Source organism: Piliocolobus tephrosceles, chromosome 3 (genome assembly GCF_002776525.5).
Source record: "Piliocolobus tephrosceles isolate RC106 chromosome 3, ASM277652v3, whole genome shotgun sequence".
NCBI classification, from domain to species: domain Eukaryota; kingdom Metazoa; phylum Chordata; class Mammalia; order Primates; family Cercopithecidae; genus Piliocolobus; species Piliocolobus tephrosceles.
The window spans coordinates 16,242,905-16,258,323 of NC_045436.1; the positions used below are offsets into that span (position 1 = coordinate 16,242,905).

At 38.2% G+C, this 15,419-nt stretch overlaps 1 protein-coding gene across 1 annotated transcript in view; it reads left to right on the forward strand.

Annotated features, from left to right (window-relative positions):
- SCRG1 (stimulator of chondrogenesis 1) overlaps nucleotides 1-15,419 on the forward strand; it is a 134,387-nt gene that overhangs the window by 42,853 nt on the left and 76,115 nt on the right. Inside the window, exon 2 of the mRNA XM_023226734.2 lies at nucleotides 6,875-6,948. The gene's annotated coding sequence lies outside the window, so the exon portion shown is untranslated. The remainder of the gene's footprint in view (nucleotides 1-6,874; nucleotides 6,949-15,419) is intronic.

The following is a 15,419-nucleotide window of genomic DNA, read 5'->3' on the forward strand; positions in this document are numbered from 1 at the left end:
AGTTCTGTGTCAACTTGACTGCCCCACAGCGTGCTCAGTCATTTGGTCAAACATTACCCTGGGTGTGTCTGTGAGTGTGTTTTTGGGTGAAATTAATATTCTCAGCAAAAAAGATTTCCCTGCCTAATGTGGGTGCACTTCATCCAATCAACTGACTAGAATAAAAGACCCAAACCCTCCGTCAAGTAAGAGGTAAATAATTCCTCCCGCCTGTCTGCCTTTGAGCTGGGACATTGGGTTTTCCTGCCTTTAGACTCACACTAAAACATCAGCTCTTTTGAGCCTTGGGTCGGCCAGCTTTTAGACTGGAACTGTATCATTGGCTCTTCTGGTTCCTAGGCCTTTGGACTCAGACTTCAGCTACACTATCAGCTCTCCCAGGTGTCCAGCTTTCTGACTGCGGATCTTGGGACTTCTCAAACTCCATAATCACATGAGCGAATTTCTTATGATAAATCTCTTCCTCTACTTTATTAGTTCTGTTTCTAATTAGTTAGAATACTAACACTTGGCAAAAGAAAACCTAATTTTGTTAAGTTCATCCATAAAGTATCACAGCTTCACGTAAAAATAATGCTGGTAAAGGTATATACTGGAGATAAAACTGGTAAAGAAAATCATAAATGATAAAGGTAGACTATATGTAAACACACCTTGCATATTATTAGTTTACTCCATAGCCATTTTGACATTGAATTTTATTTTTCTTTGTTTTCCTTTTTAAAAGAAAAATTATTCCATGATATATTCACTGCATAACAGCTAAAAGGTTTGTGCCTCAGTTAAGGAAGAAATGGTAAGAAAAAGAAGGCACCCAAGTGTTAAGAGGTCAGTATGGTTCTTGCTTTCAACACTCATTTTCCGGCCGGGCACAGTGGCTCATGCCTGTAATCCCAGCATTTTGGCAGGCCAAGGCGGATGGATCACCTGAGGTTGGGAGCTCGAGACCAACCTGACCAACATGGAGAAACCCCGTCTCTACTAAAAATACAAAATTAGCTGGGCGTGGTGGAGCATGCCTGTAATCCTAGCTACTCAGGAGGCTGAGGCAGGAGAATCGCTTGAACCCAGGAGGCAGAGGTTGCAGTGAGCCGAGATCGTGCCATTGCACTCCAGCCTGGGCAACAAGAGCAAAAGAGCAAAACAAAATTCATTGTCCATCTTCCACCCTTCAGGACTTAATACCCTCTCCTAGGCTGGGTGTGTACATAGGCTACCAGAGTGCACATTTGCCAACACTTACCAGGCAAGTCAATCCAAAAACTGGTTTGCCTAAACATTTTTTTTCACTCTGAAATGGTCATTTTTAAAATTTTTATTTTTTGTTGAATTAAATACTCATTGAAGTATAAAATGGTGTGTGTAGCAGGATGGGTGAGGTTGGTAGAAGCTTAAGACAAGATTATTCCAATTTCTATGCTATCAGCTGCCTGCAGGATGGGGTGATTCTTTGTAGAAATATTTCTTATTTTTGTTTCATAGAAAGCCAAAGTTAGGATACCAATAGTGTCAGAGGTCAGGCCCAGTGGAGGCTTGGCCGTAATGAAAAAGCCTAGAAAAGTCCAGAAGGTTTTGATTCTCTGGTCCAAAACTGCATTGTTTTCTCCCAACTGTACCCAGTTTATTAAGAACCTACCCTACCATGTGCTTGCCATTATACGGGATGATTCTAATACTTCAAAGGACTTTTGAATTTATTCTCATAAATCAATCAGATGGTTTCTTTTTTCTATCACTCTACTTAGTATGTAAGTATTTCTAATCTTAGTATCCAGGAGTAATGACTTTTAAAAATTCTTTGTGCACAGTCATAATTTTATCACGTGAACAGAGTTTCTTTTAATTTTCAAAAAGTATATGACATTTTCAATTTTTATCTCTTCTTAAATACTTAATCTTTAAGGGTTAAAAATTAGCAGTCTTTCCTTATTTCATTTTAATTCATGCCCTTTGATCTTTGGGGGAAAACGTGCTGAAAGCCTGTTACCCACAGAAGAATTTTTAAAACGTTTTCCAGAGTCCACTGATTTTTATGAAGTTTATTAATTTTATTTACCTTTTTTCATTAAACTGTGAACATATCTAACTTTTAAAAACTATTAAATAAACTTGTATTTCACTGCTATTAATTAGAATGATGGTGCTTCTAAAAGTTCCCACAATAGTGAAAAATAACAAATCAAGTTACTTCATTCAGATAATTTCCTTGAACTATATTAAAACAGTCATATGGTTTCTTTAATGTTGTATAAGACAAAAGCTGATTTTAGTAAGTAAATGTCTTTATGAAGCACATTTAAAAATAGAAAATGACTAATGATCCAATTTGGGTCTTCATTATTCAATTTGCTTTGGTGGAAGGGTGATTTGTTTCTTCACAGTCTTTATAACCACATACTCAGCAACCAAAGACAGCCTGACACGTCAGTATGACTGAAACACTCAGTTACCTGCAAGCTGGTCTCAGTCACTTAGACTGTAAGCTCCACAAAGGAGGAATTATGTCTCATTAGTCTCGCATCTCCCATATGACCTGCTTGGTGGGTTGCACAAAATAGATGCCCAATATAGGTTTCTGTACCGATTAAAAGTCCTGTTATCTTCTGTTCTTGTAATAATTTATACTACCTAGTAAACACATATTGAGATGCTTACCAATGATATCTGAAATAACAACAACAAAAACAACACATCCCGACCACCACCCATGCCAAAAAAAAAAAAAAAGAGAGAGAGAGAAAGAAAGGGGATAGATCACAAATATGAAGTCTATCTCATGTCTCCATTCCCCCTGACTCTGTCTGGGCATTCTTCCTGGGCTAGAGATGTTCTGCCTCCCAGCAGAAGACAAGAGCCCTAGAAAGGCTGTCATTCATTTACTGGAGAGAGAACTGGTTCATCTACACACATACTCAGAGCCTGGCTAGCTACAAAGCCGTGGTCCGTGGTAGGATGTGCGTCTTAGTGGAATAAGTAACCTTGAGCAGGCAATGGATCCAGCAGTAACAAGCCTCCCCTTATGCCGGCATAAATTCCGAAGGAGCTGGAGAACGATTCTTCCCTTCACTTTATCTAAATCCTCTGAAGGATGAGTGGGAAGATGGTTTATTCTCCCTTCCTGAGACTGTTCTGTTGGTGCCTTATGCTAAGAGAACTCAGCAGATACAAATTTATTATTTTCTTTTAGACAGCGTTTTCCCTGCAGTTAGAAGAAAACCGCAGTTCACATCCAAAAATATCTAATTCCCAAAATACATGATTCCAATAGGGAGTTTACAAAATTTGCTTCTTACCAAAGCAAAATCTTGAATACATGAAATCTAATATCTTGCCAATTTAATGAATGCCTAATAATTTTTAAATAGCACATATCATTTAACTACTTTAAACAGTTGGAAGATTGTTGAGGGATAAATTGTCAGTCTATTTTTTAATAAAAAGAAGATTCATAAAAATTAAATATTCTACATTTATTTTATATTATTATCTTGGCAGTTTTATTTTTTATGACAAAATTCTGAGTCTGTTATATTGTCCAAATCCTAAAAAGATTTAATTGATTACAGAAAAATTTATTGGGAAAAATTGCTTTGCCCCTTCTTTTTCTCTAAACAATTCCTGAGTTTTAAAAATACTCCTTAAAGGAACTGATTTATTTTTCATGGCCCATCACCAATACCCAACATAGTATCCAATTTTTAAATTCTGAACCCTGTCTTGTGTGACTTCCAAACTAAATGAAATGAAAAGGCCTCAGGCAGTCTGTGTATACACAGGGCGGCAATATTAACCTTAAGTTACTTGGATCACTGCACTGGGGATACTTCAGAGCGTCTACTCAGGCTACTTCTGAGCATGCTATGTATGTCGCTGTGCAGAAGCCTACCTCTTTCACTCTAGATAAAACATGACTTTCTGAGCACTTACTCTGAGCAAAGCATGGTGCCACAAGTATAAATGTGGATAAGACTCAGTCCTTGATTTGATAGTCTTTATTGGAATAGGTTTTCAAACTGTGATGTCACTGGGTCTCCCAGGGACAAAAAGTTTGCTTTTATGGATGGGTTTCTAAGTAGGGATGAGTTTACTTATAAGTACACATCATGTTAATGCTTGACTCTCCACGGTGCAAAATTTCTTTCTAATGCTGATCAATTGCATACATGATAGAACAATGAAATACTTTAAGGACCTTCTAAACCGCTCTCCTCCTCGTGAGAAAATATGCTAGAGAGCCTAGCCTGGTACAGGCAGCCGTCCATGTCTGATGCGGGCCATCTCTGAAAATGAAACCCCTCAAAGGGCCAGAGGGTGCTCTTTCTTCGTTTCCCTTACACATGAGTGTTATTCAATACTCATCTACAGTCATGTGTCACTTAACAACTGGGATATGTTCCAAAAAATCTGTCATTAGGCTATTTTGTTATTGTGTGATCAGAGTGTACTTACACAAACCTAGGGTGGTATAGTCCACCGTACCACCAAAGGCATATAGTGTAGCCTAGGCTACAATATACCTAGGCTATATAGTATAGCCTGTAGCTCCCAGGCTACAAACCTGGACAGTATGTTACTGCACTGAATAGTGTAGCAGTTGTTACACAGTGGTAACTATTTGTGTATCTAAACATATCTAAACATAGAAAAGATACAGTAAAAATACAGCAGTATAATCTTATGGGACCACCATTGTATATGTGGTCCATCGTTGATGAAAACATTGTTATGTTGCACATGACTGTATATGCTTAGTATATAGTGAACATTCAGCAAAGGTTTTCATCAGTGAATGGATAAATTGGCAAATTTCGTCAGCTTAATTGAGCTAAAATATATAGGGAGTCACTTGACTTAACACCTAGACATCATTTTAGTGATATTTTTCAATAATTCTATTTTTGTAAAGCCTTCCTTCCATTTGGGTGCAATTTCCACTTGGGGAAAATCTCCTCATTCCCCATCCTCTTGTAATTAAAAAGCATGGTTTGTTTGTTTTTTTAGATTATTTCAAAATGTTCTCCTCTACTAATCCCAAAGCTTGCTAGCTTGCATGACTCAATGTGACAACATAATTGGAACATCAGAATATATGTGGCTTTTAGAATTCAGATGAAATGAGATTGAGGCAGATTCAGTTAGCCTAGAGACACTAAATCTCAAAGGACCATTTTAACAAGAGTGTCCTAGGCTAATATTTTGCACCAGTGGGAGGGGTTCTAAGAATTATAGGTGAACGTCTAAGTTATCATTTTTTTTCTAAGTTGTTGGCAAAGTTCTCCCAAAACAATTCAAGACAAAAATCTGGCCTCAGGTGACAAGCAATTTTTGCCCTCATATTCAGTCTTTTCTACTCTCCCCATGCTCACATAAACCTAAAAGGCAACAGTTAGGATGCTAAGGATGACTTCTTTGCCCCTGTGCTTGCCTGTCTCTTGAGTGGATTCATTCACTTTTAATCTAGTGCATTGACTAATCACTTAGGTTAAATTCTAGTCATCATATCACATCATATAAAGGATGTCTGGATTCTACACCAATGCCAAAAAGCTAGATGATATGATGCTTTACTACAACAGGAAAATATCTTTTTTTTTTTCCCAATGGACTGCTTACTCACATTCAAACAAGAGAAGAATAGAGGAAATTAACATGATACATTAAGAAAAATATATTTTCTTTAAAAATATTGCTTCAGTTGGTTGTACGTTCCATGGGGAATGTTTTTTAAAATCCAAATGATCAGAAAAGTTCCAGCCCTCTGCTTTTTATGTAGAGATACGTATGTCCCTTGTCCTAATATTAGGTACAAATTTGGAGGAGGAGGAGAAACGCTCATAACTGGTAACATTCAGAAACTAGAGAAATTAGTTGATAGCCAAATTTATTTTTTTCCTATGGACTTTCATGAGCAAGGTGACTAGATTATGTTTACTGAGTCAAATAGAATATTGACATACTTCAAATGAAGTAAATGAACATAACATTTCAGTATTACTAAATTTTACATTTTAAAAATTGTGTAGTGTTCAAACTGATATCTAATTTTATAATTCACTATATTTTTGCAGCTTTGAGTATGAAGTACATTACTTTGTCAAATATTATATGGCTGAATGCTAAAATTTCATTATCAGATGGCCCACATACTTCAGACGCAGTATCGGAAAAAAGACTGAGTTAAGCATTTCGACTCTTTCTTTAAGTTTCTGACAAAGACTCTTTCTTTGTCAGATATTTATCAGGTCTGACATTATTTTTCCATTTTCCCTAAGTGGTTATCTTGTACCGAACCCAGCATTGCCTCTGATTAGAATCCTGGTCTCCCTTAACATCAACACTGTGTTGGTTTCATAACTCTGTATGAGGTTTCAATCCTCATTCTGCTATTTGACTGTATCTTCCCAACTGAAAGACCATGGAAAAAGTGTCGTGAACAGTAATGAAAGGACTTGGACTTTCGCTCTTTCTGTAGACTGAAAAATTGTTGGTTAGGAATTCTTCACTTGGATTCCCTTCCTAAGATGGAATGTAACATACTCCAGCTGACACTATTCAAGGCAAGAAAATATATCATGATTAATTTGACAAATGACTCTAGACCCAGCACTGCTGTTTGGGAATTTTCCCTTTGAGTGCATTGCTTAGGACAAATTTATGTACCAAATAAAAAAGAAACTTGTTCCATTTGGCCACGAGTGTAAGCTCTCTGAAGTTGCACAAGATTTTTTTTCTTCTTCTTCTTTTTAACCTGTATCCCCAACTTCAGACTGGCTATTTTGTCCATAAATGGTCTTTAAACCAAGGAAAGGGGACTTGGCTCCAAACTTGTGCCAAGTCTCCTTTATTGCTCGTAATTATCCTCTCTGTTTGAAAGGAAGGTTTGGAGAAAAGGAAATGACACTCCCTTCATACCTAGGAAGAAAAACCACTTGCTCAATGCACACAAAGGTAAGGTCGAAGCACAGAAAGACAAATATTGCATGTTCTCACTCATATGTGGAAGTGAAAAAAGTGGAGCTCATGAAGACAGAGAATAGATTGGTGGTTACCAGAGGCCAAGAAGGGGGAAGCGGAGGGAGGAAGGAGAAAAGAGAATATAAATTTATTTATTACCATTGAACTGTACACTTAGAAATGGTAAAGATGGTAAATTTCATATATATATATATATAATTTGTATATATGTATGTATATAATATGTATATATACAAAATATATATGTGTATGTATATAATTACCTCAATAAAAAAATCCCCTCACCTAGGCCAAATAACACAACTTAATTACAGGAATTATATCACAGGAGGGACATCCCATTACATCCTCAGATCCTGCCCACAGTCAAGGAGAGGAGACTATCCAGGGCATATATATCAGTGGTTGGGAACCTTGAAGGTCATCTTAAAATTCTGCCTACCATATTAAATATTCATTGTATACCACAATTTATTTATCAGTTATTCTGTTAATGGACATTCAGTTTCAATTGTTTTGGCCATTATGAATAAATCTGCTGAAAACGTCTGAAAAAAAAAGGGAAGGTTGGGATTTTGTGTGTGTTGTCTATGCATGTGCACGCACATACACAAATAAATTGTGGTTTAATATTCATAACATTTACCATTTTCCCTATTTTTAAGTGTATCATTCAGTGGCATTAAGTCCATTCATATTGTTGTACAACCATCAGCACTATCTATTTCCAGTGTTTTCACCTTACCAAACAGAAAGTTTGTACCCATATCAGAATAACTTCCCATTCCTCTCTTCTATCAGCACCTGGTAACCACTATTGTACTTTCTGTAACTGTGAATTTGACTATACTAGGTACTTGATATAAGTGGAATTGTATAATGTTTTCATTTTATTACTGGCTCATTTCACTTAACATAATGTCTTCAAGATTCTTCCATATTGTAGTATGTGTCAGAATTTCCTTCCTATGTGAGGCTAAACAATATCCCATTGCATGTACATACCATGTTTTGTTTATTCGTTCATCCATGATGGACATTTGGGTTGTTTCTACATTTTGGCTATGGTGAATGATGCTGCAATGAACATGGATGTACAAATCTCGGTTCAAATCTCTCCTTTAAATTCTTTTGTGTATATACCTAGCAATAGAACTGCTGAGTTATATAGTGGTTTCAAGTTTAACTTTTTGAGAAGCTGCCAAACTGTCTTTCACAGCTGCTGTGCCACTTTACAGGCCCACCAGCAAAGCATGAAGTTTCCAACTTCTCCGTTTCCTCAGCAACACTTGTTATTTTTTGGTGGTGGTGGTTGTTTTATAAGAACCATCCTAAGAGGTACATACCCCCCTATATACATTCAACATTTTGAAAATGATACTTAGACAATATAAGGGTACTATTCTGATAGTGTTTCTTTACAACCACAATTTTTGGTTAATTTGGTGGTTATTTTGTTAATTGAGAAGGAACAATTAATAGTGCTTCCAACTGAATCCATCAACTAAATTTCCTGAAAACCCTGAATAAACACATTCTAGTCCTGTTTTATGGACAGCCATGACCTGTGACTCTGTCTGTTTATTAAAGTTCATTTTACTTTTTGGGTTTAGCAGGTAATGTTAAAAAGTGAACGGGGATATTTCCAGATATTTTTTATAAAATATTGAGATGGTTGAAATAAAAGTGATTTTTATTTCATTATTTAGGTAATTTCAATATTCTGCTTTACTCATGTGTTCAGATGCTATATAGGTAGTGAGATTCTACTAATATCTTTTAGAAGCCCCATTCTCCAACATTCCCCACCCTTCCACTGAAACAAAAGATTGTAAAAACTGGTCAACTTACTTGACCACAGACTCTTAACAGTTTGAAAATTTGGTCATAAATATTGCTTGACTGCTGCTTGAATCGGCATTTTCCCCCCGACTGCTCATTGAATCTTGGCTCAGCTGCCTTATATGCCACCAGCTCAGTTCCTTTGCTTTTCGGTTGATCCACTGGATAGAACGCCAGCCCCATGCTACCCATTAGTGTATGAGCCCCACCCACTCAGCTCCTTCTCCCCAACCTTCCAGGATTCTCAGTGTTCATTGTCATTGGTATTTCACACACAGTCTATAAGCCACAAAGTTGTCATTGGTATAAACACAAAATCACAAAATATCAGAACTTAGGGGTCTTAGAGGAAACTGACCCAGATAGGTTAAAGAGTTTATTTGGAGTTAATGACCATTAGATAAAGAATAAGAATTCCTGTCTACTGCTTCTCGATTCAGGTTCCTTCCCTCAATGGTATAGCCTTTCTTTGGAGAGAACCCATTCTGATTACAGATACCAGACAGAACTATTAAAAACCAAGGCAGGCCGATCACTCGAGGTCAGGAGTTCAAGATCAGCCTGGCCAACATCGTGAAACCCCACCTCTACTGAAAATACAAAACTTAATTGGGCACGGTGGCACGTGCCTGTGACTCCAGCTACTCAGGAGGCTGAGGCAGGAGAATCACTTGAACACGGGAGGCAGAGTTTGCAGTGAGCTGAGATCATGGCACTGCACTCCAGCCGGGGCAACAGAGTGAGATTTCTTCTCAAAAAATAAATAAATAAAAAATAAAAATAAAAACCTATATTCCAGGAATGCAAGTTTGTGGTAATTCTCAGAATCCAGGAAGGGTCCACAACCTTAATCCTACACCCAAGGCAGCTCTTCCACAGGGCAGTGTAGAGCCTGTCAAGGCAAAGGGGAAATTAGTCCATTTACATTCAATGTCATTATTGATAAGCAGAGACTTACTCCTACCATTTTGTTAGTTGTTTTCTGGTTGTTTTTTGGTCTTCTCTTCTTTCTTTCATTCCTGCCTTTCTCTAGTGGTGATGCTTTTCTGTGGTGATATGATTTAGTTTCTTACTTTTTAATTTTTGTGTATCCATTGTATGTTTTTTGGTTTGAGGTTGCAATGAGGCCTGAAAATACTGTATTATAACCCATTATTTTACCATGATAACAACTTAACACTATTTGCATAAACAAACAAGCAAAAAGAAAACTAATAAAAGCTTGCCATAATTTCATCCCCTCACTTTTTAACTTTTTGTTGTTTTTATTTATATCTTATTGTACTATGTCTTGAAAAGCTGTAGTTATTATTTTTGATTGGCTCATCTTTTAGTCTTTCTACTTAAGATAAGAGTAGCTTACACACCACAGTTACAGTGTTATAATATTCTATGTTTTTCTGTTTACTATTACCAGTCAGTATTGTACCTTCAGGTGATTATTTATTGCTCATTAATATCCTTTTCTTTCTGACTGAGGTACTCCCTTTAGCATTTCTTGTAAGATGGGTCTGGTATTAACGAAATTCCTCAACTTCTGTTGTCTGGGAAAATCTTTATTTCTCCTTCACGTTTGAAGGATATTTTCACTGGATACACTATTTTAGGGTAAGAGGGTTTTTTTCTTCAGTGCTTTAAATATGCCATACTGCTCTCTCCTGGCTTGTAACGTCTCCACTGAAAAGTCTGCTGCCAGAAGTATTGGAGCTCCATTGTATGGTATTTGTTTATTTTCTTTTGCTGCTTTTAGGATCCTTTCTTTATCCTTGACCTTTGGGAGTTTGACTATTAAATGCCTTGAGGTAGTCATCTTTGGGTTAAATCTACTTGGTGTTCTATAACCTTGTTGTACTTGGATATTGATATCTTTCTGTAGGTTTGGGAAGTTTTCTATTAACCGTTTGAATAAACTTTCTCCCCCATCTCTTTAAGGCCAATTACAGATTTGCCCTTTTAAGGCTATTTTAAGGCTATTTTCTGTATAGATCCTGTAGGATCTTTTTTCTCCTCTGACTGTGTATTTTCAACTATCCTATCTTCAAGCCCACTAATTCTTTCTTCTGCTATTAAAGGGCTCTGATACATTCTTCAGTATGCCAATTGCATTTTTCAGCTCCAGAACTTCTGCTTGATTCTTTTTATTTCAATGTCTTTGTTCAATTTAGCTGATAGAATTCTGAATTCCTTTGGTGTTATCTTGAATTTCTTTGCGTTTTCTCAACACAGTTATTTTGAATTCTCTGTCTGAAAGGTCACATATCTCTGTTTCTCCAGGATCAGTCCCTGGTGCCTTATTTAGTTCATTTGGTGAGGTCACATTTTCTTGGATGGTGTTGATGCTAGCAGATGTTCTTTGATGTCTGGACATTGAAGAATTAGGTATTTATTTTAGTCTTTACTATCTGAGCTTATTTATAGCTGTCTTTCTTAGCAAGGCTTTCCAGATATTTGAAAGACTCGGGTGTTATGATCTAAACAGTTTTTGCTTTAGGAGGCACCCCAAGCACAGTAATGCTGTGGTTCTTGCAGACTCGTAGAGAAACTGCCTTGATAGTCTTGGACAAGATCCAGGAGAATTCTCTGGATTTCCAGGCAGAGACTCTTGTTCTTTCCCCTTACTTACTCCCAAACATACAGAGTCTCTCTGTTCTGAGCCACCTAAAGCTGGGGAGTGGAGTAACACGAGTACCCCTGTGACCACAACCATTATGGCTAAACTCGGTCAGACCTGAAGCCAGCACAGTGCTGGGTCTCACCCAAGGCCTGCTATAACCACTTCCTGACTACTGTCTATGTTTGCTCAAGGCCCTGGGGCTCTACAATCAGCAGGTGGCAAAGCCAGCCAGGTCTGTGTTCTTCCCTTCAGGGCAGCAAGGTTTTCCAGGCCCTGGGTGGGTCCAGAAGTGCCATCCAGGAGTCAGGAACTACAGTCAAAAACCTTAGAAGTCTACCTGGTATTTTATTGTATCGTGGCTGAGCTGGCACCCAAACCACAAGACACAGTCCTTCCCACTCTGCTCTCCCCTTTCTAAAAGTAGAGGACACCCCTGCTCCCCATAGGCACCATCACCCCTGTCCATGAGGAGCACTGCCAGAGTACCACCAATCACCTCTCAAGGCCCAAGGTCTCTTAAGTCAGCTTGTGGTGAATGTTGCCTAGCATGGTAATCACACTTCAGGGCAGCAGGCTCCCCTCTGGCCCAGGGCAGGTTCAGAAATGCCATCCAAGAATCAAGTCCTGGAATCATGAACCCTAAGAGCCCACTTGGTCCTTTACCCACTGTGGCAGGGTTGATACCTGAAGCCAGCACGTCTCAGAGGCTCACCAAGGCCCTCAATGTAGTACCTGGCTATCACTGCTGGTTATTTGGGGCCCAAGGGCTCTTCAGTTATCATGTGATAAATGTTGCCAGGACTAGGTCCTTTCCTTCAGGGCACGGGGTTCCCTTCTGGACCAGGGTGTGTCTAGAAATATTGCCTTGGGGCAAGAGCCTGTAATGGAGGCCTCATGAGTCTGACCAGTGCCCTATCCTGCTGTGGCTTAGCTGGTATCCAAGATGTAAGACAAAGTCCTCCTCATTCTTCCCTTTCCTCTCCTCAAGTGAAACCAGAAGGTCTCTTTTGAAGCTGTGAGCTGTGCAGTATGGGACTAGAGGAGGGGTGATGCCAGCACTTCCTTGGCGGCCCCAGCTGGTGTCTCAGTATGTCGCATGCCCCATGAGTCCACCATCTCTGAACTTAGTTCAGCACTGGCACTCACTGCTGCCTGGCGTGGGGCAGGGGTGGTGTCTTGGCAATTCAGTGGCGAGTCAAGACTGTTTTTTAATCTCTTCAGTGCCTCTTCAGTGATATGAAGTTAAAACCAGGTACTTATGAGTACTCACTTGAGTTTTGGTTCTTATGAAGGTATTTTTTTCTATATAGATAGTTCTTAAGTTGGTGTCCTTGCAGGGGGGTGAGGGTGCAGCGGGGACGGGATGGTAGGTGGAGCCTTCTATTCCGCCATCTTGCCCCGCCTCCATTTGTGATATTTCCATACATGAATATAAGGTGTAATGATCAAGTCAGAGTAATTAGGATATCAGTCACCTCACACATTTATTATATTTTTGTGTTGGAAACGTTTCAAATCTTCTGGCTATTATAATAAATTATTGTAAACTAGAGTTACCTCATTATGCTGTCCGACACCGGAACTTATTTCTTCCATCTAACTGTACTTTTGTACCCATTAACCAACCTCTTTACAACCTCCTAACCCCCTTCCCAGCCTCTGGTAATCATCATCGTACTTTCTACCTCCCTGAGATAAACTTTTTTTTAGCTCCTACATTAGGTTGTTTATTTGAAATCTCATTACTTTTATGAAGTAGGTGTTTATATCTATAAACTTCTTTCTTAGACTGGCTTTAGCTGTAACTCATAAATTTGGGTATGTTGTGTCTTTATTTTCTTTCGTTTCAAAAAATCTTTTAAGTTTTCTTCTTAATTTCTTTGTCGACCCATTGTTTACTCAGGAGTATGTTGTTTAGTTTTCATGTATTCAAGAGTTTCACAAGTTCCTGTTGTTAGTGATTTCTAGTTTTATTCCATTGTGCTCAGAAAAGATACTTGATATGATTTTAATTATTTTAAATACATTAAGACTTGTTTTGTGGCCTAAGATATCGTCTATCCTGGAGAATGTTTCAGGTGCTGATGAAAAGAATGTGCATTCTGCAGCTGTTGAATGAAGTGTTTTATCAATGTCTATTGGGTTCATTTGAAATACAATTGGAATACATGTTGCTTTGTTGATTTTCTTTCTAGATGATCAGTGCAATTCTGACAGTGAGGTGCTAAGGTTCCTAACTATTATGGTATTGAAGTCTATATCTCCCTGTAGATGTAACAATATTTGCTTTATGTATCTGGGTGTTCCTATGTTGGGTGTGTATTTATTTACCATTGTTGTATATTATTTTGCTGAAGGATCCTTTTGATCCTTTTATCATTACATAGTAACTTTTGTCTCTTTTAACAGTTTTTGACTTAAAGTCTATTTTATGTGATGTTAAGTATAGCTACTCCTGCTTATTTTTTGTTTCTGTCTGTGAGGAATCTTTTCTATCCGTTCATTTTTGGTCTATGTATGTCTTTATAAGTGAAGTGAGTTTCTTGTGGGGAGTACATAGGTGGGTCATGTTTTTTTCTCTTAATCCTTTCAACCATTCTGTATCTTTTGATTACCAGGCTAGGCAACATTCACCACAAGCTGACTTAAGAGTGGGGAATTTAAGCTCTTTATGTTCAAGGTTATTATTGATAAGTAATGAGTTACTCCTCTTATTTTGTTAATTGTTTTCTGGTTGTTTTATATATCCTTTGTTCCTTTCTTCCTCTCTTATTATTTATCATCGTGATGTGGTGGTTTTCAGTAGTGATAAGTTTTTATTCTCTTTCGCCTTTGTGTATATGCTTTACCAGTGGGTTTAATACTTTTGTGTGTTTTCATGATAGTGATTATTGTCTTTTCACTTCCAGATGTAGAACTCCTTTGAGCATTTCCTGTAAAGCCAGTCTAGTGGTGATAAATTCCTTCAGTTTTTGCTTGTTGGTAAGAAAGTAATAATATTTTAGACATGTTAGGTTAAATAAAATATAATATTAAAATTAACTTCATCTGTTTCTTTTTATTATTTTTGATGTGGTTACTAGAACATTTAAAATTACATATGTGACTTGCATTATATTTCTGTAGAGCAAGTACAGGACCAAACAATCAGTCACTATTAATCTGATTTTTGCTTTCACTGACTGGGCTAATTTTTATGCTCTTGAATTCCTCTCAGACATTATCAGGATGGCTGGACTCACCCTGTTTTACCTCAGGTCCCTACAGCCCTATGCGTGAGCACTCAACTTCTGAGTTTGGATTATTTCAGCCAGTCCTGTGTACCATGAGGGCAGTTAGGGATCTAGAGCTTCCCATCCCCCTTTCAGGGGAACTCAAAGGGCATTCTCTTCATAGCCCAGCAAAGCCCTGCCTCTGAGAGTGCTCTCATGCCTGCCAGGTACCCCTAGAATCCAGAGAAACCCACAGTTCTTCCTGTAGTTGAAGACATAGACACACCTTTTACCAATAGAATGTTCTCAGGGAACAAGAAAACATTAGGACTCCTTCAGGGAGAAATGAGGAGGATGCTGGGGTCAGGTGCAGGGGCTGGGGGAAAGGGACAACAGGACACCAATACAGGATGGGCAGCACCTATGAATCAAGCTCTCCAGGTAGTGTAAGTATAACTGTCACACACTCCTTAGCTGGCAATAAGATTAGGGTTACCTTTTATAAGCATGCAGAAATGCCTGAAGTACTAAAAATGTCAAGGTCCCATAGATCAAACCTAAGTTATAAGTAGCATAACAAAAGAATTTCTACTCACCAGTTTCAAGGCAATCTCATAGTCACCGAGTGCCAGCCTTGCTAGCCCACATCTGCGGGGACAGACACCTCTCAGGGAAGAGAGTGGGAGACTGTCTGCACAACAGCCAGGCTGCAGGGATCAATTATGTTTTTAATTGATAAAGATGGTTACCCAATTCTTTGACGCTATATGGAAAAC